The sequence below is a fragment of the Orcinus orca genome, chromosome 8, assembly GCF_937001465.1.
Source record: "Orcinus orca chromosome 8, mOrcOrc1.1, whole genome shotgun sequence".
In the NCBI taxonomy this organism is placed as follows: domain Eukaryota; kingdom Metazoa; phylum Chordata; class Mammalia; order Artiodactyla; family Delphinidae; genus Orcinus; species Orcinus orca.
The window spans coordinates 39,524,382-39,550,509 of record NC_064566.1 but is presented as its reverse complement, the minus strand read 5'-3'; the positions used below and the strand labels follow the sequence as shown (position 1 = coordinate 39,550,509).

Genomic DNA, 26,128 nt, shown 5'->3' with positions numbered 1-26,128 from the left:
CACTTGTTTCTATTAAGATTCATAAAGTTTACAGAAGTTTAAATTTTAGAATGTTCTAATAATTAGCAAATTTTTATCAATGAGTTATTTTTTTCTCTCTGTTCAGATGGATTTGCAACTGGAGCTACTGCTTACAACTATTTACGTGTATCTTTTAAGCCTCAAATCTTAACAAACAGGCCATGTTTCCAAAAGGGAAAGCAGATTTAAATACTCAATCCTCAGTGCAAAGAATACTCCCGTTAAACTTTAACATTCCAAGTGTCAAAATTCTGATAACTCCTTTTTAAAATTATATTTAAAATAATTACTCCAATTCCAAATGCCTTTTCTCTCCCATATCAGTACCTATCTCTTTAGCATTTTCCCTTTCATTTTTTCTCCAACTTCTAAATCCTCCTTGAATTTTTCAGAATGACAGTAAGGTCAAGATGGATCTGAAGGGTTTTAGAAACTAGATAAGCTTTAAAAAGAAGACAGTGAGCCCCGGGTAAGAGATGAGAGGACCACTGCATGGTTAGAAAGTATTGGTGAAAACAATTAACGTTTGTTCGTGACATGATCAATCAATCAAGGAATGGATAGAATCCAGATCAGTATGTTGGGAAATCGCTGATGAAGAACAACCATACTAGCTCTCTATCACAGAAGCTAAAGTTCTTTCTAAATAGAAGTCAGCTTGATTCTATTAAGTGAAAGCTCCCTGCTCCTTCCCTTACTTCTTCCCTTCTTTCCTTTCCTCCTTCTTTCCTTCCAGTCTTTCCTATTAATTATTTTCGTAGGCTTCAACAAGTGACCTACCACTGTGATTAAAAACTGGATTCTGAGTGACCTGTTGATAGGGCCTATATGCATATGCATATGTTCAGTTTATATTTAATTTTCAAAATGCTCTCTTGTTACTTTTATTTTAAATTCAGAAACAAGGTGTATACTTCGTTCCACACATATTTTGTTTTTATGCTAAAGTCATAGAAAAGATAATACTAATTTGAGAGTTAAGGAGCAAAATCTTCAAAGCCATGCCTATCAGAGATTACTTTTTCTCAAATCAGGTCTAAATTTCTGGATATAACATTAGACCATGTATAAGAATAATCAACAAAATGTCTTCAACTACCTACCTTACTCAGTTTTGTTACTTTTTTTTTAACCTTTTCATACATGTTATAACATTGTACTAAACTGATAATCACTGATATGAACGCTAAAGCATAACTTGTTTGGTTAAAATTTGAGTTGAGTGCACATACTATAATGGTCAAGACAAAAATCCCAATTGACTAGTAATGATCCAAAATTCACAGCAAGTTCATAAACTAGGATTAGATACACACTAAATGTAAAACAGGCTAAAATATGTCTCTCATTTCTATTAATAGACCTGAAATCTTTCAGAGCTCCAGAAAAAGAATGCTGAAACTTCATGGGAGAAAAACAGAACTATATGGACAACAAGAATATACACTTCAAACATTTATCAAATAAGTTTGAAGACACAGCTTTACATAAAAGCTAATCATTAATAAAATGGTTAATAAATTCAAAACATTTCACATTCCTATTAGAAAATTAATTCTCACCATAATGCTGAGTTAATCTAGCTATATGAGTTCCCATTTCAGTAGAAGACACTGAGGGGAAAAACATAAAGCAGGCTTTGCAAGTCTATATTTATAGCCCATGAAAATATTTAGTAACAATCACTGATTGCCTTTATCTACAGGACAATAAAGGTCACTACATACAACTTTATCAGCATTTAATCTCAATTCTGGGAGATTCCAGGAATATTCAAAACTGTGAGAAGGTCTCTTGAAAAACTGAGCTTTTTCACCTAATTATCTGTCTGCCAGACCTCTAAGGGCATACATACCACAATTAGTACTAAACACAACCCACACTGTAATGTAAAACAAGTAAGGTGAGGGAAAAAGACCAGAAGATGCAGTACCACAAGATGTACTAAAATGCTACATATGCAGAGGATACTACTGCCTCTACCAAGACGTTTCTGACTTGAAATGAGGAAATATATGCTAAAGTTAAAAGTGAAATTTTATATTTTCAAATTTCCCACTCAAAACAATATCCAGGTAAGGGTAAAAACGGTATTCATCCTCCTGTGCCACATACGTCAACTACATTAACAGGACACTAGCTTTACAGAGGCAATTCATCATATCAGACTTTGCCCCTTTCTGATCATGCACAAATGCAAAAATCAAAGAGGTCAAGATAAGTAAAGAAGTCCAGTTTGCCTTATGTCCACGCAAAGAGTAAGCCCATGTTTCAATTCAGTACATATGCAGGATTCCAAATGGAAAAAAAAAGAACTAAACATCACCCGGATATTCTTGGATAACTCTACACAGATAAATATGCCACAGCCCTCAAAACAATGAAAAGATATACAGTATATTTTATTATCTGAGTTTGACTACTCAAATTTTAGTATTTTGACTGAGTTGTTTTCAGCTAAACAGGAAGAAACTACATACCTTTTGGAAATTATAGTATCACAATATTATAGTATGTGTCACGGTAATATGTACATATTAAAAATGAATGTAAGCCATAACACTTCAGTATAAAGTGGAAAATGCCAAAATTAATTCCTCTCACTTTGAAAGAATTAGTGTCCATAAACCAATACATATTCAATGAAATATGAGTTTATTATATTTATCTTGTCTAATTTTTGTAAATAGTGTGATAAAAACAGGACTGAAAAATCGAGTTGCACTTCAATTCTTGCTTATTTTTAATCAAGGATGTAAATAAAGGGTTCTGATATGTTATAAATTAATTCTCAGTTGCATAGCTTTTGTTTTTCCTTTTCCTTTGCAAATTTAAGTTTTTCTATTTCAATAACTTTTTTCTAAGGAAAAAAGGAAAGATATCATAATGGATTGCAAAGCAATGTTTCTGCTTCCTAAATACCTAGGTTTCCTAAATACCTAGGTTTCAGGCCAGGTAAGTCAGGAATGCTTTATCGTGCTAATAATTTTACAGTACAAGGGAAATTTGAAGTGAGAGTATGTGAGATATTTATTTCCTAATCTATATGATGATATTTTAGGAACAACTGAAAATTATTCCTAGTTAAACAAAGCTGCAGCAGTGTTAACTACTATTCTGAGCAAAATAAAGGGTCAAAGAGAGTAAATAAAGAAATCATCATTAAAATTAAATCATGGGGGAATGGGAAAGGATAATGGGAAAAATTTTTTCTCGTACTTTAAAACAATTTACCTGTGAGTAAACACTTATCATTATTCCCTTTACCTCAAAGTGATAAAGTTAGAAATGCTGAAACATTAGAAACATGACATAGAAAATAACTTTAAAATACCTTAGTGAGAAACAACGACTGCTCCCCCTGTATGCAGATCCTACTGCTTTATTAACTTTTTTAAGAAAATATTAAAGCAATCCCTTTTATTTTTACCACAGGAATCATAAATTTCAGAAGCAATAAATTTTTTATGTATCCAAACAATGATAACTTATTAAAAGCATCCTTGACCTTGGTTTACAACTAATTCTGACAATATATATTTATATCCCTGCTGATCATCAATCTCACGTTTTTCATTAGGAAACAGAGATGCACATGCCAGTTACTGTACATTTTTCCACAGTGACGAGTGCTCCACAATACAGTGGGATAAAATTGGAGCTTGGAGAGCTTGAAGAGCACTCTTAAATTTTAATTAAAACCCTCCAAGCTCACTAAAAATAATTAGACACAAAAATGTGCCAGTTTTATTTTGAAGTCACTATAACGTACAAAGCACACTCCCTGACGACTGCTCATGCTCTCATTCTCTCTCTCTCTCTCTCTCTCCAATGAAACAACTGATTTTCCAAATACGAACAAGGCGGTATAAATAGAGGCTGTTTTCAATCCTGCTCTTCATGCTGGGAAGCTGACAGAAAAGACAGTAGAGTGGGTTTTTCAGACCGCACCAAATGAACCTAGAATAACTTGCCTAACCAAGAGTTCGAATCACTGACAAACTCTAGATAAAATTCAGTCTTCAAGGAACACCACGGGTTATATCACTGATCTTTTTTGATCCAAAAGCCAAACCTTTAACCTCTTAAATGTTTTTGCTTTCTTAAAATATCTCATACAATGCTATATTCCATCCTATTTTTAGCTAAGCAGCAAGAGAAAGCATGCCTTTCCCATACAGCAGGGCAATGATATAAACATCAACACAGATGCTCTGCCAGGAAGAGCTGGACTTCTCAAGCACTTGATCATTAAGGAATGCACCAACTGTTTTGGATAATCTCGTGCCAGCTCCCCTTTTGCTCCACACTCCCCTCTGGGAGTGGCCAAACTTGTCCTGATCTTAATTTTTCATTTTACTCCTCCATAGCCTCCCCCCATCCCCAAAAAGATGAGAAATGGCATTTATGCCTAGCAATGAAAAAGCAGGCTCACTTCCCCAAACAGACCAAAACTTTCAAACAATTAACCCTCCCCTCTTCCTTCAGATAAATTACTAAGTATAAAATGCAATCTGATTCCTTTGTTTATTCAATATGAACAATTTGTAAATGACTCAAGGATAAAATTCAGAAAATGTTGTGCTAAATTAGAACCATTATAAACATGCTAATGACTCAATGCTTCAGTAAAACACGCATGATCGGTGTGAAGAAATAGATTTAGTTCCTGTGAAATTCTGTTGTACTGCTTTAAAACGATTTGGTCATTAAATCAGATATATTCCTTCCAGGAAAAATGTTAATTCCACAACCACTTTACTAGATAATATACTGTGAGTGTCTGTGTGTGTGTGTGTGTCAATGGGAGCTATTGAAAATGTCATTAGAACTGTTAGATGCAAGATTTTGACATGTTCATGAGGGAGAGAGAACCCCACATTTGAAAGCTGCAGGAAATACACATATAAACATCATCACACTGGGTGCAATATTCTCTCTTTGCACTGTTTTGATCTACCAAAGTCTGATAATTTTTTATAGGGACCCCTTAAAATTGGCACTTAACATACATTCATGGAAGTCACATTGTTCTATATGTGCAGGTAAGAGGTATCTCTTTCATCTGCTTTCCAAAGCTGCTTAACACCTAAAACAATATCAGAAGGATCATTCAAAACCAAATTCCTCTCCGATATCTATCAAAGTACAACTGCTACCTACCAATGCCAATATAGAAAAAGAGGGAAGTATCCAGCAGGTAAATCAGAGGCTCACAGCCTCCTGCTGTAGCTGAGACTTCAGTGATCACTAAGACCAAAACCCCATTTCAGAAATGAGGAAACAGAGTCAAGATAAGGAAGTCACTTGCCTTGCCCGAGGCCAAACAGTTGGCGACAGAGCCCTGACTCGAGTTCAGTGCTGGTTTTACTGAAATGACTATTTAAAGCATTATTTGAACATCAGTTTTAGTCTCTACGATGCAGCATTCAACAATAGAAAATGAATAATTACATCTATTATTAATTGCTTCAGGTATGAAGTGAAGCACTCTAGTTCTTTAGAGAAGGGTGCTAAAAATTCGAGGTATTGCAGTGAAAGTAAATAGCGTTCAACAGCCAATTCTCCCATACATACTCCATTACACTAGTCTTCCTGTTCCTCCATATTTCATTTTCTATAACGCCTTATCTTTTTTGAACTAAGAGCTTTCTTTTCCTGAAGTCATCCACTGAGGAATAGCTAAGATGCTGCTTAAAAATACTCTTGAACTCGAAAAGTAATTCCTTCCAAATTATATTTTATTTCATGTACAAGAAGTAAGTATGCAGCCTGACACTATTTTCTGTGCAGTATGCCTCTTTATCTTCACAGTGTATCTTTTGAGGATCCATTGTTTCTTAATTTGATATTATCCAATTATCAAGGTTTTTTCTTTATGATTAGTGTTTTCATCTAAGAAATCTTTACCTACACCAAGATCACAAAGTATTCTATATTTTCCTCTAGAAGCTTTATATTTTAGTTTTATATTTAGATCTGTGATCCATTCTGTTATTTCGTGTGCATAGGTCTATTTCTGGATTCTCTGTTCTGTTTTACTGATCAATTCATTATCCTTATACCAATACCAAACTGTTTTGATTACTGAGCTTTATTGTAAGTCTTGCAATCACATAGAATTAGTCCTCCATGTTTGTTCTTCTATTTCAAATTTGCTTTGGCTATCCTTGGTCCTTTGCATTTCCATTTGAATTTTAGAATCAGCTTGCCCACCTCCCCCCAAAAAAACACCTTGGATTTTATTGGATTTGCCTTGAATCTACAGGTCACTTTCATCCTTTATTACTTTTAATATAAATATTGAAAGCTATGAATTTCCCTCAAAGTACTGTTTTAATTTCATCCCACATATTTTGTTAGGTTATGTTTTCATTATCATTCAGTTTAATATATTTTACAATTTTCCTTGTTCTTTTTCTTTGTTATATGGTTTAGTTATATGTATGTGGTTTAGTGGCCAAACATTTGGGATTTTTAAAATTTTCCTTTTGTTATCTATTTGTAATTTATTTCCATTGAGAACAAGGAATATACTTTATATAATTTCAGTCCTTTTATGTTTATTGAGACTTGTTTTATGGCCTAGCATATGCTTTATCTAGTGAGATTTGAATACACACTTGAAATGAATAATTATTCTGCAATTTTGAGTGTAGTACTCTAACAGTGTCAGTTAGGTCAAACTGATGGATAATGTTGTTCAGGTCTTCTATATTCTTACGGATTTTCTGTCTTTTTTTTTTTTTCAAATTCTGAAAGAGAAGTATTGAAATCTCCAACAATAATTAGATGGGAGACTTGTCTTTTTTTTCTTTCAGTCTGTCAACTTTTGCTTCATGTATTTTGAGCCTCTGTTTTTAGATGCATATACATTTAGAAACGTTATGTCTTCTTGATGACCTAGCTCTTTAATCATTATGAAATATATTTTTGATCTCTGGTAATATTCCTTTTTCTGCAGTCTACTTTTATATTAACCACTTCAGCTTTCTTATCATTAGTGTTTGCATGGTGTATCTTCACCCATCCTTTTGCTTCAAACCTATCTACATCTTTATATTTACTGTGTTTCTTGTAGTCAGTATATTAATTGATTCTTGTTTTTTAATCCAATTTGATAATCTCTACCTTTCAAAGTTAGAACAATTAGTCCATTTACATTTAATGTAATTATTGTTAATAGAGTTTAAATCTACCATTTTGCTATTTTTTTCTATATTTTTCATCTGTACTTTGTTCCTTTTATCCTATTTCCTTGTCTTTTAATTAATTTAACTTTTTAGAATTAATTTATCTCCTCTATTGGTTTATCAGTTATATCTCTTTATTTCATTATCTTATTGGTTGGTCAAGAATTTATAACATGTATCTTTAACTTACAACAGTCTATCATCAAGTAATATACCATTTCAGATACAATGTAAGAAACTTAAAAATGCTCCATCTTTTGTGCTATTGTTGTCATACATACTACTTTTACATGTTTTAAACTCCATAATAAATTGTTACTGTTTTTGCTATAGAACAAATTATAGCTAAATTAATTATTAGAAAGCATTAGAAAATGCCTTCAGATTTACCATTTTCAGTACTCTTCATTTCTTTTTAAAAACCTAAGTTTTCATCTAGAATTATTTTCCTTTAGCCTGACAAAATTTCATTAAAATTTTCCATAGAGAAAACTTGCTGGCAGTAAATTCTCCAGACTTTGTCTGTCTGAAATGTCTGTATTTCACCTTCAGGTGAAATTCAGGTGAATATTCAGGTGAAGAATATTTTTAATAAATATAGAATTCAAGGTTTTTTTTTTCTTTTAGGACTCCAAAAGATGCCACTGCAATGTCTCTGACTTGTATTTTTTCTGATGTGAAGTCAGGGATAATTTCTATCTTTGTCCCACTATAAACAGTGTATCTTTGGCCACTTTTAAGATTCTCTTACATTAGTTTTCACCAATTTTATTTTGGTGTCCTTTGATATACATTTTTCTTTGTGTTTATCCTTCTTGGACCTAGAGATTTATATTTTTGACAAATCTGGAATTTTTTCAGCCATTTTGTCTTAAAAATATATATATATAAATCTGGTCTATCCTCTCTAGGTACTCTAATTGCACATGATCCATTAGTTCTTAAAAGCTATGAGGCTCTGTTTATTTATTTATATTTTCCCTGCCTTTTTTCTCTCTGTGCACCAGTCTGGATGGTTTCTATTACCCTGTCTTTAGTTTAACTAATCTTTTAATGTACAGCTAATTATTTGCATTTAAATTCTTCAAGTACTTTTTTTTAATTTTAAGATATTGTATTTTTCACTCCTTGCATTTGTAAATTTTTTATTTTATTGTTTCCATTTCTCTCTTCAATATGTTCATATTTTCCTTCAATCCTTGAGTATATCTATATGGTAATTTTAAAGTCATTATCTGCTAATTCTAATATTATCTGTGTAATTTCTTAGTCTCTTTCTATTGATTGATTTTTGCTTCTTCATATGTCTAGTATTTTATTGTATATTGGGCAACAAGTATATTATATTGCTGAGTGTTTGGAATTTGTTCTTTTCCTTTAAATAGTATGAATTTTCTTCTGGTGGGTATTCATTTATTCACAGATCATCTGATCATTTTGAGGTTTTTTTTAAGCTTTGTTATGGTGGGGATAGAGTATCATTTACTCTGGGGCTAATTTATCCTTATTCCAAAGATACAGCTTTTCTGGGTCTCCACTGAATGCCCTGGGTGTTTAATGAAGACATTGCACTGGAGAAAGTTGAAACTTAAATGTATCCCTATAATGTATGAACCATGATAGTTTTGCAGTTTACTAGTTTTTCTCTTCCAGGTGGTTGTTCTTTGCCAAGCTTCTTGTAGTCATACTCTATTCATGTATTGGGTTGGCCAAAAAGTTCATTCGGGTTTTCCATAAGAGCTTACGGAAAAACCCAAAAGAAATTTTGGCCAACCCAATAGTATTAGTATTCAGCAAAAACTCAAGAGGACTCCTGATAAGACTTGTGGAGTTCTTTCTCTGTACAGCTTTCTTCACTCTCAGCATCCCCCCTGCAAATAATAGCCACTACAGTTTCCCCAAACTCTGACCCCTGATTGTTCAGGTCAGTCAGGTTGCCTTATAGTACTTGGGTTGGTTCTCCTTGCATCAGGCTCTGCTAAATGCCACCAGGTAGAAAGCCAGGATAATTAGGGCTCAGTTTGTTTTTCTTCACTCATAGATTATAGTCTCCTGCTTCCTGATTTCTAACTTCTTAAAACAGTTGCCACATATAGCTGATCAAGATCTCTTGTTTATATTAGTAGATTGAGTCTACTACCACTTACACATTTATGGCAGAAGCAGAACTACAATATACTTTTCAAAATAATGTTATCACAGAAAATCATTCTCTACCAGTTCCTTTTTTAAAAGATAGTTTAGGGGTTTTTCCATTAATTTCATATTAATATTTTGGCATTTTATAGGGGCATGGGCAACGAATCTTCATAAAGGATTTTGAATGTCAAGTTTTTTTTTAACATCTTTATTGTAGTATAATTGCTTTACAATGTTGTGTTAGTTTCTGCTGTATAACAAAGTGAATCAGCTATAGGTATACATATGCCCCCATATCCATTCCCTCTTGCGCCTCCCTCCCACCCTCCCTTATCCCACCCCTCTAGGTAGTCAAAAAGCACTGAGCTGATCTCCCTGTGCTAAGCAGCTGCTTCCCACTAGCTATCTATTTTACATTTGGTAGTGTATATATGTAAATGCCACTCTCTCACATTGTCTCACCTTACCCTTCCCCCTCCCCGTGTCCTCAAGTCCATTCTCTACATCTGTGTCTTTGTTCCTGTCCTGCCCCTAGGTTCATCAAAAACAGTTATTTTTTAGGTTCCATATATATGTGTTAGCATACGGCATTTGTTCTACTCTTTCTGACTTACTTCACTCTGTATGACACATTCTAGGTCCATCCACCTCACTACAAATAACTCACTTTCGTTTCTTTCTATGGCTGAGTAATATTCCATTGTATATATGTGCCACACCTTCTTTATCCATTCATCTGTCGATGGACACTTAGGTTGCTTCCATGTCCCGGCTACTGTAAATAGTGGTGCAATGGACATTGGGGTACATGTCTCTTTTTGAATTATGGTTTTCTCAGGGTATATATGCCCACTAGGGGCATCGCTGGGTCATATGGTAGTTCTATTTTTAGTTTTTTAAGGAACCTCTATACTGTTGTTCTCCATAGTGATTGTATCAATTTACATTCCTACCAACAGTGCAAGAGGGTTCCCTTTTCTCCACACCTTCTCAAGCATTTACAGTGTGTAGATTTTTTTTTTTTTTTTTTTTTTTTTTTTGCGGTATGCAGGCCTCTCACCGCTGTGGCCTCTCCCATTGTGGAACACAGGCTCCGGATATGTAGGCTCAGCGGCCATGGCTCACGGGCCCAGCCGCTTCGCGGCATGTGGGATCCTCCTGGACTGGGGCACGAACCCGTGTCCCCTGCATCGGAAGGCAGACTTTCAACCACTGTGCCACCAGGGAAGCCCTACTGTTTGTAGATTTTTTGATGATGGCCATTCTGACTGGTGTGAGGTGATACCTCATTGTAGTTCTGATTTGCATTTCTCTAATGATTAGTGACGTTGAGCATCCTTTCATGTGTTTCTTGGCAATCTGTCTGTCTTCTTTGGAGAAATGTCTATTCAGGTCTTCTGCCCATTTTTTCATTGGCTTGTGTGGTTTTTTTTTATATTGAGTTGCGTGAGCTGCTTGTATATTTTGGAGATTAATCCTTTGTCAGTTGCTTCATTTGCAAATATTTTCTCCCATTCTGAGGGCTGTCTTTTCGTCTTGTTTATGGTCTCCTTTGCTGTGCAAAAGCTTTTAAGTTTCATTAGGTCCCATTTGTTTATTTTTGTTTTTATTTCCATTTCTCTAGGAGGTGGGTCAAAAAGGATCTTGCTGTGATTTAGGTCATAGAGTGTTCTGCCTATGTTTTCCTCTAAGAGTCTTATAGTATCTGGCCTTATATTTAGGTCTTTAATCCATTCTGACTTTATTTTTGTGTATGGTGTTAGGAAGTGTTCTAATTTCATTCTTTTACATGTAGCTGTCCAGTTTTCCCAGCACCACTTATTGAAGAGGCTGTCTTTTCTCCATTACATATTCTTGCCTTCTTTATCAAAGATAACGTGACCATAGGTGAGTGGGTTTATCTCTGGTCTTTCTATCCTGTTCCATTGATCTGTATTTCTGTTTTTCTGCCAGTATCTCCAGTTCCGTTTTTCTTTCTCAAGATTGCTTTGGCTATTTGGGGTCTTTTGTGTTTCCATACAAATTGTGAAATTTTTTGCTCTAGTTCTGTGAAAAATGACATTGGTAGTTTGATAGGGACTGCATTGAATTTGTAGATTGCTTTGGGTAGTATACTCATTTTCACACTGTTGATTCTTCCAATGCAAGAACATGGTATATCTCTCTATCTGTTTCTATCGTCTTTAATTTCTTTCACCAGTGTCTTATAGTTTTCTGAATACAGGCCTTTTGTCCCTTAGCTAGGTTTATTCCCAGGTATTTTATTCTTTGTGTTGCAATGGTCAATGTGTTTCCTTAATTTCTCTTTCGGATCTTTCAGCGTTAGTATATAGGAATACAAGAGATTTCTGGGCATTAATTTTGTATCCTGCTACTTTGCCAGATTCATTGATTAGCTCTAGTAGTTTTCTGGTAGCATCTTTAGGATTCTCTATGTATAGTATCATGTCATCTGCAAATAGTGACAGTTTGACTTCTTCTTTTCCAGTTTGGACTCCTTTTATTTCTTTTTCTTCTCTGATTGTTGTGGCTAAAACCTCCAAAACTATGTTGAATAATAGTGGTGAGAGTGGGAAACCTTGTTTGTTCCTGATCTTAGAGGAAATGGTTTCAGTTTTTCACCATTGAGAACGATGTGGGCTGTGGGTTTGTCATACATGGCCTTTATTATGTTGAGGTAGGTTCCCTCTATGCCCACTTTCTGGAGAGTTTTTATCATAAATGGGTGTTGAATTTGTCAGAAGCTTTTTCTGCATCTATTGAGATGATCATATGATTTTATCCTTCAATTTGTTAATATGGTGTATCATATTGATTGATTTGTGTATACTGAAGAATCCTTGCATTCCTGGGATAAACCCCACTTGATCATGGTGTATGATCCTTTTAATGTGCTGTTGGATTCCGTTTCCTAGTATTTTGTTGAGGATTTTTGCATCTGTGTTCATCAGTGATATTGGCCTTTAGTTTTCTTTCTTTGTGACATCTTTGTCTGGTTTTGGTCTCAGGGTGACGGTGGCCTTGTAGAAGGAGTTTGGGAGTGTTCCTCCCTCTGCTATATTTTGGAAGGGTTTGAGAAGGATAGGTGTTAGCTCTTCTCTAAATGTTTGATAGAATTCACCTGTGAAGCCATCTGGTCCTGGGCTTTGGTTTGTTGGATGATTTTTAGTCACAGTCTCAATTTCAGTACTTGTGATTGGTCTGTTCATATTTTCTGTTTCTTCCTGGTTCAGCTTTGGAAGGTTGTGCTTTTCTAAGAATTTGTCCATTTTTTCCAGGTTGTCCATTTTATTGGCACATAGTTGCTTGTAGTAATCTCTCATGATCTTTTGTATTTCGGCAATGCCAGTTGTTACTTCTCCCTTTTCATTTCTAATTCTGTTGATTTGAGTCTTCTTCCTTTTTTTCTTGATGAGTCTGGCTAATGCTTTATCAATTTTGTTTTATCTTCTCAAAGAACCAGCTTTTAGTTTTACTGATCTTTGCTATTGTTTCCTTTATTTCTTTTTCATTTATTTCTGATCTGATCTTTATGATTTCTTTCCTTCTGCCAACTTTGGGGTTTTTTTGTTCTTCTTTCTCTAATTGCTTTAGGTGCAAGCTTAGGTTGTTTATTTGAGATGTTTCTTGTTTCTTGATGTAGGATTGTACTGCTATAAACTTCCCTCTTAGAACTGCTTTTGCTGCATCCCATAGGTTTTGGGTTGTCATGTGTTCATTGTCATTTGTTTCTAGCTATTTTTTTATTTCCTCTTTTATTACTTCAGTGATCTCTTGGTTATTTAGTAGCAATTCTTTAGCCTCCATGTGTTTGCATTTTTTTACAGTTTTTTTTCCTGTAATTGATATCTAGTCTCATACCATTGTGGTCGGAAAAGATACTTGATATGATTTCAATTTTCTTAAATTTACTGAGGCTTGATTTGTGACCCAAAATATGATCTATCCTGGAGAATGTTCCATGAGTACTTGAGAAGAAAGCATATTCTGTTCTTTCTGGATGGAATGTCCTATAAATATCAATTAAGTCCGTATTTTCTATTGTGTCGTTCAAAGCTTCTGTTTCCTTATTTATTTTCATTTTGGTGATCTGTCCTTTGGTGAAAGTGGGGTGTTAAAGTCCCCTACTATTATTGTGTTACTTTCGATTTCCCCTTTTATGGCGGTTAGAATTTGCTTTATGTATTGAGGTGCTCCTATGTTGGGTGCATAAATATTTACAATTGTTATATCTTCTTCTTGGATTGATCCCTTGATCATTATGTAGTGTCCTTCTTTGTCTCTTGTAATAGTCTTTATTTTAAAGTCTATTTTGTCTGATATGAGAATTGCTACTCCAGCTTTCTTTTGACTTCCATTTGCATGGAATATCTTTTTCCATTCCCTCACTGTCAGTCTGTATGTGTCCCTATATCCGAAGTGTGTCTCTTGTAGACAGCATATATACAGGTCGTTTTTGTATTCATTCAGCCAGTATGTCTTTGGGATGGAGTATTTAATCCATTTACATTTAAGGTACTTATCAATATGTATGTTCCTATTACCATTTTCTTAACTGTTTGGGGTTTGTTATTGTAGGTCTTTTCCTTCTCTTGTGTTTCCTACCTAGAGAAGTTCCTTTAGTATTTGTTGTACAGCTCGTTTGTTGGTGTTGAATTCTCTTAACTTTTGTTTGTCTCTAAAGCTTTTGATTTCTCCTTCGAATCTGAATGAGATCCTTGCTGGGTAGAGCAATCTTGGTTGTAGGTTTTTCCCTTTCAACACTTTAAATGTGTCCTGCCACTTCCTTCTGGCTTGCAGTGTTTCTGCTGAAAGATCAGCTGTTAACATTATGGGGATTCCCTTGTATGTTATTTGTTGCTTTTCCCTTGCTGCTTTTAATATTTTTTCTCTGTATTTAATTTTTCATAGTTTGATTAATATGTGTCTTGGTGTGTTTCTCCTTGGATTTATCCTGTATGGGATTCTCTGCGCCTTCTGGATTTGATTGACCACTTCTTTTCCCATGTAAGGGAAGTTTTCAACTATAATCTCTTCAAATATTTTGTCAGACCCTTTCCTTTTTTTCTTCTTCTTCTGAGACCTCTATAATTCGAATGTTGGTGCATTTAATGTTGTCCCAGAGGTCTCTGAGACTGTCCTCAATACTTTTTATTCTTTTTTCTTTATTCTGCTCTGCAGCAATTATTTCCACTATTTTATCTTCCAGGTCACTTATCTGTTCTTCTGCCTCAGTTGTTCTGCTATTGATTCCTTCTAGAGAAGTTTTAATTTCATTTATTGTGTTGTTCATCATTGTTTGTTTGCTCTTTAGTTCTTCTACATCCTTGCTAAAAGTTCCTTGTATTTCCTCCATTCTGTTTTCAAGATTTTGGATCATCTTTACTATCATTACTCTGAATTCTTTTTCAGGTAGACTGCCTATTTCCTCTTCATTTGTTTTGGCTGGTGGGTTTTTACCTTGCTCCTTCATCTGCTGCATATTTCTCTGTCTTCTCATTTTGCTTAACTTACTGTTTGGGGTCTCCTTTTCACAGGCTGCAGGTTCGTAGTTCCCATTGTTTTTGGTGTCTGCTCCCAGTGGGTAAGGTTGGTTCAGTGGGTTGTGTAGGCTTCCAGGTGGAGGGTACTGGTGCCTGTGTTCTGGTGGATGAGGCTGGATCCTGTCTTTCTGGTGGGCAGGAACATATCCGGTAGTGTGTTTTAGGGTGTCTGTGAACTTATTATGAGTTTAGGCAGCCTCTCTGCTAATGGGTGGGGTCATGTTCCTGTCTTTCTAGTTGTTTGGCATGGGGTGTCCAGCACTGGAGCTTGCTGGTCCTTAAGTGGAGCTGGGTCTTAGTGTTGAAATGGAGATATCTGCGAGAGCTCTCGCCGATTGATATTATGTGGGGCTGGGAGGTCTCTGGTGGTCCAATGTACTGAAATTGGCTCTCTCACCTCAGAGGCTCAGGTCTGACACCAGCTGAAGCACCAAGACCCTGTCAGCCATACGGCACTCTTGTTTCCAACAGACCCTGCAGGCAGAGACCCAGGAGACTGACTGATGTGGTAGGAATTCTCACCTCTGCTGGCTTCTGTCAGGTGTCCCAGCATCTCTTACTGCAACAGCTTTGGGACAAGTAGTGCCCAGCCAGTAAAGTTGCATCCCATTCTCATCCCAGCTGTTGGGTAGGAAGAAATTGCCCTCTACCCTTCTAGCTTCTTCTGGCTGGTCAAAATGGCTGAAACTCTCACCTTAAATGCCATCTTCTACTAAAGACAAAAGAGGGTGTCATAGATTTTTATAAGGCATAATAGCAAGCCATAATATCTCTCTTTTAGAATAAGAGAATATCAAAGCTAAAAAAGCTACTGGAAAATTTACTGGTAAACACCCCCATGCTATAAACAGAGAAACTGAAGCCTAGATAAGGAAAGTGATTTATTTAAGATCATATTTTGTGACACAAACCTAAAACACAGGTGTCCCAGAGCCCACTCTGCTGACAGTGAACACAAAGAGAACTCTCTTAAATTCTATCTCAATGTAGCATGCTTATCACAGTTTCAAAGATATACACAAGTAGCTGATGAGTGCTTTGAGCCCTTAATTACTCCCTGCAAAGCAGTATAATCAAGCAGTTCAAAATGGAAAGCTGGATAACCACTAAAAGAATCATAAAAGACCGTGTATCAATAAGGTCATAGAGAAGGAAAAATAAAATAATAAAAAAATACATGATTAATAAAGAAGACAAAAACTGAGAAATAAAGAAACAAAAACTAGATGGACAGGGAAAACAGAAAATACATTAAAAATGGTAGACTTAAAATGAAATATCAGGAATTATATTAATATAAAAGGGCTAAATATGACAAATTTTAAAAAGATAGTCAAAGTGGGATGAAAATCAGAACCCAACGTTAGGTTGTTTATAACAGAGAAACATTAAATATAGGACACAAAAAGATTAAAAGTAAATAGATAAAAAGGGGTATATCATACAAACACTAGCCAAAAAAAAAAAAAAAAAAGCTGGTATAGATATATTAATAGCAGATAAATATACTTTAAGGCAAGCCATATCAATAGAGATAAGGACGGACATTGAATAATGATAAAAGGATCATTCTAACAATCCTAAAACTAGTAAAATCAATAAGATAAACCAGCATATCTCCATAAAAAGTTAGGCATATCCCCAATCATAGTTGAGATTTTAACATAGGTCCCTCAGTAGAATAAGAGAAAAATCAATAAAAATAGAGAATAAGAAATATGATCAACTTACATTAACTAACTGACATATTTCAAACTCTACCCCCCAATAACTGTATGATATACATTCTGTTCAAGTGCACATGGAAATTACTCAAATAGACCACATGTTGAGGGATAAAGCAAGTCTAAACAAATTTCAAAAACTGAAATCATGGAGAGTATAGTTTCTGACCACAATGGAATCAAAACAGAAATAGGTAATAGGAAGATAACTAGAAAATCACCAAAGCAGGATTTAAACAACACACTTAACTAATCTATGGCACAAAAAATTAATCACAATGAATATTACATAATATTTTGCACTGAATTATAATGAAAATCTGACATCTGAAAATTTTTATGTCAGATAATGCAGTTATTAAAACTTAAAATGCAAATGTTACAGAAGCAGAAAGGTTGAAAATAAATTACCTAAGCTCCATCTTAATCTAGAAGAAGTACACCAAATAAACCCCCAGACAGGGATGATGAAAAAATATCTGAAAGCATAAGTCAATGAAATAGACAACTGTAGTAAAATAGAGAACAAAATAAAACTAAAAGATGAACCTTTAGCAAGACTGATCAAGTAACAGGGAAAACAAATTATTAACATTAGTAATGAAAAAGGAGACATCACTATATATTACTATAGATACTATAATAATAAAATGGATTGAACAACTTTATGCTAATAAATTTGAAAGTTTAGATAAAAAAGAAACACTTCTTTTAAAAAACACTTATTAAAGTAGAAAACCAAAATAGTTCTTTATCTACTAAAGACAATTAATTTATAATTAAAAGCCTTCCCATGGAGGTGCTCTAGGCCCTGATTGCTGCACTGGTGAATTTTTCTGAACATTCGAGGTAGAAATTGTACAATATTGTACAAACTCTTCAGAGAATAGAGAAAGAAGAAACAATGCCCAATTCATTTTATAAAGCTAGCAAAACCTTGACAAGTACATTATAAGAAATCTACAGACCAATCTCTGTCATAAACATAGATGCAAAAATCCTCAATAAAATATTAATAAATTTAATCCATGAATATATAAAAAGGACCAAGTGGGAATTATTCGAGGAACACAAAATTGCTTAAAGATTCAAAGACCAATCAATATTATGTACCTTATATGAAAAAGGTGAAAAATCATATGATCATCACCATAGATGCAGACAAAGCATTTTATGATATTCAATACTCATTCATGATTTTTAAAAAAAGAGCTCTCAGCAAGCTAGGAACAAGAGAATACTTCATATTTTGATCATACACCTACAGCAAACATCATTATTAATGCTGAAACACTGAATGCTTTCTTCTGAGTTCAAGAACAAGACAGCAATACCTATTACCCTTATATTCAACATCATCCTAGTAATCCTAGGTAGAGAGATAAGATAAGAAAAAGAAACGAATGTATATAGCAGACTTCTGGTTTCCAGTCCAGCATGTAAGGAGTTTGGAAATTGTCACTGTCTTCTAACAACAACAATTTAAAATCTGAACAAACTGAAAAATCAATAACTCTTCTTGGATGCATCAGAGAAGTGAGGTCACATAGCAAATCAATGCTCCAAGTATTGGAGAGAAGGACAAGTGGATACAGAGATTCACAAATTACAAGAGCAGAAACTCATAAGCAGGAACTTCTATGGCAACCAGTGCCAAGGCAGGAAAATTTAAACTGTAATTTCCAAACTAGTGAAGGCTTGCCATGGACAACTCAAACTTAAAAATTCCAGGGAGACCCAGTTATATTCTACACTTCTGTGAGTTTTACCTCCAGGTGCTCTACCAGGTCTTCACAGTGAATACTGGAGAATGATCCCCTTGTGCTTCCAGTGGGGAAAGAGGAAAAGGAACCATTTTGAAATATACCAGAGCATTCTGTTCTTAACAAGGCCTACACTCAGGAGAAACAATTTTTACCAGAGCTTAACATGGTAGGGTTTATCAGAACCTAACCTACCTGGGAAAGTGAAATACTCAACTCCAGCTTCCTCTAGCTTTCCATGTGGGAGAAGGAAAATACTCAACTCCAGCCCCCTCCAGCCAAAGTGTCCCACCTAAGGGGGGAGGGAAGGAAGGAGAAGCACTAGTGAAGTTCATGATCCAGGGCCACAGGGTCACCAAAAGACTGAGGGCTAAGGAATGCTTTCCCTCTCTCCCCCTATACCTCATTGTTAAAGGCCTATTCACCTTTAGTTATTTACCTATTAACCTTTTAGTTACCTTTACTAAAGGCCTATTTACCATAGTTCTTTTTATCCCATACCTCATGTCTTCCTTTCAACAACAGCAACAACAAAATTGCCAAGTATACTAAAAGGCAAAAAATACAGTTTGAAGAGATTGAATAAGCACCAGAATCAGAGTCAGATATGGCAGGAATGTTGGAATTGTCAGACCAGGAATTTTTAAAAACTGTGATTAATATGCTAATGGATTTAATGGAAAAAATAGATAATATGCAAGAACAGATAGATAATGTATTCAGAGAAATGGAAATTCTAAGAAAGAATCTAAAAGAAATGCTAGAGATCAAAAACACTGATACAGACATGAAGAATGCTTTTGATGTACTCATTAGTAGATGGGAACAATCTGAGGAAAGTCTCTGAGCTTGAGGATATGACAACAGAAACTTGTAAAATTGAAAAGCAAAGACTGGGAAAAAATTAGAACAGAATATTCAAGAACTATGGACAGGGTTTCCCTGGTGGCGCAGTGGTTGAGAGTCTGCCTGCTGATGCAGGGGACATGGGTTCGTGCCCCAGTCCGGGAAGATCCCACATGCCGCGGAGTGGTTGGGCCTGTGAGCCATGGCCGCTGAGCCTGCGCATCCAGAGCCTGTGCTCCGCAACAGGAGAGGCCACAACAGTGAAAGGCCTGTGTACCGCAAAAAAAAAAATAAAATAAAATAAGAACTATGGACAACTATAAGGTGTAACATATGTGTAATGGGAACACCAGAAAGAGAATAAAGGGAGAAAGGAACAAAAGCACTGTCTGAAGAAATAATGACTGAGAATTCCCCAAAATAATGTCAGATACCAAACCACAGATACAGGAAACTCAAAGAACATAAAACAGAATAAATGAAAAAAAAAAACAACAAAAACAAAACAAAACAAAAAAAACTAAGCCTAGTCATATAATATTCAAACTCCAGACGATCAACGATAAAGAAAAATTCTTTAAAGAAGCCAGAGGAAAAAAACAACTTACCTATATAGAGAAGCAAAGATAAGAATTACATCAACTTCTCAGAAACCATGCAACAAAGAAGAGAGTGGAGTGAAATATTTAGTGTTGAAATTAAAAAAAAAAACTAAAATTCCATACCCTTCAAGACTATCCTTCAAACATGAGGGAGAAAGATAAACTTTCTCAGACAAAAAAAAAACAAACAACAACAACAACCCTGAGGGAATATGTTGCCAGTAGACCTGCCTTGCAAGAAATGTTAAAAGAAGTTCTTCAGAGAGAAGGAAACTATATAGGTGAGAATCTAAGATCTAAACAAAGAAAGGAAGAGCACTGGAGAATAAGTGAAAGTAAAATAGAAACTTTTATTTTTCTTATCTTAATTGATCTAACAGATAAGTTTATATAAAATAATATACCAACAATGTACTTGATTATATGTGTATGTGTATATATACATAAGTATACATGTATGCTTATGTGTAAGTGAAATGTGACAGATTACATTAATTGATTTTTAAATGTTGAGCCAGCCATGCATACTTTGTGGATAAGTCCATACATACATAAGAGTATATTATGCTTAGGTATAAGGGAAATGATAGCAATGATACAAGGGATGGGAGGGAGGAACTAGGAATATTTTGTTATTTTAAGGTACTTGCACTACCCATGAAGCAACATAGTTTTATTTGAAAGTAGACTTGGATTAGTCATAAATGTATATTGCAAATTCTAGGACAAATACTGAAAAAAATCTTTTATAAAATGAGTATAATTGATATTCTAAGAAAGGAAACAAATGGGATCATAAAATATGCTCTATTTAAGCCACAATGTAGAAGACAAAAATAAGAACAAAGAACAAGGATAACAAACAGAAAACAGTACCAAATACAGTAAATATTAATCCAACTATATAATAATCACCTTACATGTCAATGGTCTAAATATGCTAATTAAAAGATAGAGATTGTCAGAACTGATGAAAAAACAAGACCCAACAATATATTGTCTAAAAGAAACACACTTTACATATAAAGACACATATAAATTAAATGTAAAGGGATGGAGAAAGCTATATCATGCTAACACTAAGCAAAAGAAATCAGGAGTAGCTATATTATTTTCAGACAGAGCAGATTTCAGAGGAGGAAAATTATCAGAGATAGAGAGGGGCATTACACAATGATAAAGGAGTCAATACTTCAAGAAGATATAATAATCCTTAATGTGTATGTGCCTAACAGCAGAGTGTCAAAATACATGAGGCAAAAACTGACACTGCAAGGAGAAATAAATTCACTATTGTAGTTGGAGACTTCAATACCTCTCTATCAGAAATGGACTGTTCCAGCAGCAGAAAATCAGTAAGGATACAACTGAACTCAACAGCTCTATCATTCTGGATATAATTGACATCTATAGACTACTTCATCGAACAGTAGCAGATTAAACATTCTGTTCTCCTGGGCTTTGATTGAGATTGCTTTGGACCTAGATACAAGCAATGAAGAAGTGGAATTTGAAATTTAAAACACAGTGCATTCACATTAGCACCATAAAAAAGTAAATATTTAGGTATAAATCTAACACATCTGTTTAAAATCTATATGAAGAAAACTACAAAACTCTGATGGGAAATATCAAAGAAGAACTAAATGGAGGGATATTCCATCTTTTTGTAGGGTTTTTTTTTTTTTAAATCAAGTTGAGGAAGTTCCCCTCTACTCCAAGTTTGCTAAGAGTTTTTTTTATCATGAATCAATATTGGATGTGGTAGAATTCATCAGTGAACCTATGTGGGCTTTGTGCTTTAAAAGGTTATTAATTTTTATTTGATTTTATTAATAGATATAGGTCCATTCAATGTTTTTTCTTCTTGTGTGAATTTTGACTTCACTATACCCAACATCCTTTCAACAAACCATGCTAGAGCAACTGGACATCATATGCAAAAAACTGAATCTAGACAGACATAAAACTTACACCCTGAAGGTTTAACTCAAAATGAATTATTGACCTAAATGTAAAACGCAAAACTATAAACTCCTAGAAGATAAAATAGAAGAAAATCTAGATGACCTTGAATAGAGCAATGACTTTTTAGATACAACACAAAAGTCACAATCCTTAAAAGAAATAATTGACATACTGGACTTCATTAAAATTTAAAACGTTTGCTCTGCAAAAGACAATGTCAAGAGAATGAGAAGACAAGCCACAGACTGGGAGAAAACATTTGCAAAATAATTATCTGATAAAGGACTTTTACCCAAAATATACAAAGAACTCTTAAAAGCCAACAGTAAGAAAATAAACAACCTGATTTAAAAATGGATAAAATACCTGGAAACAGATACCTTGCCTGAAAAGACATACAGATGACAAGTAAGCATATGAAAAGATGTTCAACATCATATGTTATTAGGAAATTGCAAATTAACACACAAAAAGATACCACTACACACTTACTAGAATGACCAAAACCAATGCACCTCCATGTTCACTGCAGCATTATTTTCAAGAGCCAAGACATGAAATCAACTCCATAGATGGATGAATAAAGAAAATGTGAGACAGATTATATACATATTATATATATACATATGTATACATGTGTGTATACATATACACATAATATATACCTATATGTACATACTATGGACTATTATTCAGCCATAAAAAAGAAATCTTGCCATTTGTAACAACATGGATGGACCTTGAAGGCATTAGGCTAAGTGAAATAAGTCAGACAGAGAAGGAAAGAAACCCTATCATCTCACTCATATGTGGAATCTTAAAAACACACAAAAAAATTAAACAAACAAATTGAGCTCACATATACAGAGAACAGATTGGTGGTTGCCAGAGGCAGGGGGTATGGTGTAGGCAAAATGAGTAAAGGGGGTCAAAAGGTACAAACTTCCAGTTATAAAATACATTAAGTCTTGGGGATGTAATGCACAGAATAATGACTATAGTTAATAATACTCTATCATATATTTGAAAGTTATTAAGTTTTCATCACATAAAAAAATTTTGTAACTAAGAATGATGTTAACTAGACTTACTGTGGTGATCACTGCACAATATATACAAATATCAAATCATTATGTTGTAATCTGAAACTAATGTTTTATGTCAATTATACCTCAATTAAAAAAAACAAGGCCAAAATCCAAACACTCGATGACACCAAAAGCCAGAAAGGAAATGGAGCAACAGGAACTTTCATTCATTGCCAGTGTGAATGCACAATGATAAAGCTTTTTGGAAGACAATTGGGTGGTTTCCTACAAAACTAAACATACTCTTAACATATGACCCAGCAATTTCACTCTTTGGTATTTACTGAAATGAACTGAAAACTTGTATCTACACAAAAACCTGAACATGGATGTTTATAACAGCTTTATTCATAATTACCAAAACGTGTAAGCAACCAAGATGTCCTTCAGTAAGTGAGCGGATAAATAAACTGTGGTATATCCAGAAAATGGAATTTTATTTGGCGATAAAAAGAAATGTGATCCAAAGCCATAAAAAGACATGGAGGAAACTTAAATGCATATTATTAAGTGAAAGAAGCCAATTTGAAAAGTCTACATACTGTATGATTCCAACTTTATGACATTCTGGAAAAGGAAAAACTATGGAAACTGTAAGAAGATTAGTGGCTGCCAAGGCTTATGGTATGGGGGGGTGAGGGATGAATAGACAGAGCACAGGATTTTTAGGGCAATGAAATTATTCTGCGTGATATTACAATGGTGGATTGATGTCACTACATATTTGTTAAATCCACAGAATGTACAATATCAAAGATGAATCCTAATGTAAACTATGGACTTTGGATGATGATGTAGGTTTGATTTAACAAATGTACTGCTCTGGTTTGGGAAATGACAGCAGGAGAAGTTGTGTGTGTAAGGTCAGAGATATATGAGAACTCTCTGTACTTTCCACTTAATTCTGCTGTGAGTCTAAAGCTGCTTTAAAAAGTAAATTTTATTAACTAAAGAGAGTACATATAATAGAAAATAAGAAATAAAATTTATAATTCACAGACTGACAGCATAACTGGAAATTACACAATTGATTATATAACTGAAGAAAGTTTTAAAGCCTAAAATAAACTATATAATTAATAGGTATATTTAGCAAGATTTCTGGATATGAGGTTTACATTAAAATATATTTCCACACATAGGCAAAAAATAGAAAATAAGGTATTAAAAAACAATAAATGTGCAGGATTTCTTTACACATACATAGGGGAAAAGCCCTTCAAACCATTACTAAAATAATTTTTAATACAAATAAATGGAAGGATATATTGTGCTAATGAATTGGAAGTCATAATATTTTTAAGATGTAAATTATTTCCAAGTTGATTTATAGACATACTGCAGTCCAAATTTAAATCCCAAAATTTTTTGTAGAAATTAACAAGTAATTCTAAAATTTATGTGCAAACATAAAGGATCGTGAAGAGTCAAGAAAATTTTGAATAAGAGCAAACTTTAAAGACTATTCTACTATATGATTTTATTACAAATCTACAGGTATTACACAGTGTGCACTGGTAGAAAGATAACCAATAAATATAGAATACTACACAGCAACAAAATAGAACAAACTATTACCTGTAACAATAGAGACTTTATGTTGAGTGAAAAAAGGCCCAATACAAGAAAATATATGCTTTATTTAAATATATTTACATTTATATGAAGTTCAAGAACAGACAATTTCTGGTGATATGAGAGAATAGTGATTATCTTTCAGAGGTTATGATTGGGAGGGAGAATGAGGGAGCCTTTTGGGAATTGGAATATTTCTCTATCTTGCTATGGATGGTGGTTACATGAGCATAAACCTATATAAAAATTTACTAGGTGGTACACTTTAGTTTGTACGTTTTACAATATGTATGCTATACTTTTTGCAAAAATAAAAATAAAGAATTATTACACTGTATTCAGGCATAATTCTATATGTTATATTGTGAAATGGAAATGAATAATATTTTGTAAAGTGAATATCCCACTTGTTGTGGAGGTGAAATATTTACTCTAGTAGGTCTCCACAGACTACTGCAGAGATGAACACAACTACTACTTAAGCCAAAAAGAGGTCATTTGGCTATGGAAAAGGCAGGCTCCTCAGAACAGAAATGGAAATAAAATTACAAGATCCCAGAGTGTCTGAAAAATGCATGTATCTTTGTCTTGGTCCGGAAAAAGGGACAAATTGTCTAGTTCCTGCAGCTAAAAGTAAAATGATACCTTTCACATGACTATTATTATAAGAAGACAAGTAACTGCAGAATGGAATGAAGGAATCCAGGAGAGGTACAAAGTTTCTCCAACCTTTGATTTCAAATTCTTCAAACATTTACCCTTAGATAAAAGCCTAAATCTCTTAAAATGTCTTAAAATGTCTTCCATGTTCTGGAACTCACTTACCTCTCCACGTGTTCTTTTCACCACTCTCTACTCTTCCCCTTCTACTCCATAATGAAATTCAGTTTCTACAATGCACTAGACACCACCTGCTAAATTATCTCTTCCCTGTGACCTTTACATGTGCTCTTTAGCATGCCTGAAACATTCCACCACTTTCTTTTATCCAGTAACTACTATTCATTCAGTCATAATTTAAGAGTCATTTCCTCAGGAATGCCTTCAAAAGACTAGTGGAATCTTAAAATGCCTAAGTCATGACTTTCAACAAATTTTATCGTAACTACTTCACCATCAGTCCACTCTAAGAGACTATAATCTCCAAGAGGCCAAGAAACACATCTGTTCTGTTCACTAGCACATTCTTTGTGTCCAGCATAGCCACTGGAACATAGTTGACAACTAAAACATGTAGTCTAGTTAAAAATATGTAGAATCAATGAAAATGAATGATGAGAGGATTTAGGGTGCAGTAAATCTTACTGGGATCCACAGGACAAGCAAATAGTATTTTGTACACTTAGTTTTAATACTATGGTTTTTTTCTGTAAATATTTGCTTTGTTCTGCCATAGATTTTGGTTCTTTTAAAATATATTAGCATGTCTTGGCTATGCTTAGAGCACCAAAGAAAACATTTTAAAGGAAGTCACAGATTCCTAATGCTCAGTGTACTGGTAGTAGTGATAGTAGAGACCCAAGTAAGAAAACCGTAGGGGAGGATACAATTTAAGGTGGCAGATCCAGGACACTCTGTAAGCCATCCACTCCAATGGGAAATTCTCCTTGTGGAGGTCCACTCTCATTCCTGGAGTTTGTGTAGTTTTTCTTAATAATGGAATGTT

The 26,128-nt window shown here is 34.3% G+C and overlaps 1 protein-coding gene across 1 annotated transcript in view; it reads right to left on the bottom strand.

The window, feature by feature from the left end:
• The window catches only part of SOX6 (SRY-box transcription factor 6), a 621,353-nt gene that overhangs the window by 271,569 nt on the left and 323,656 nt on the right, over positions 1 to 26,128 (bottom strand). The gene's annotated exons all lie outside the window — the stretch shown is intronic.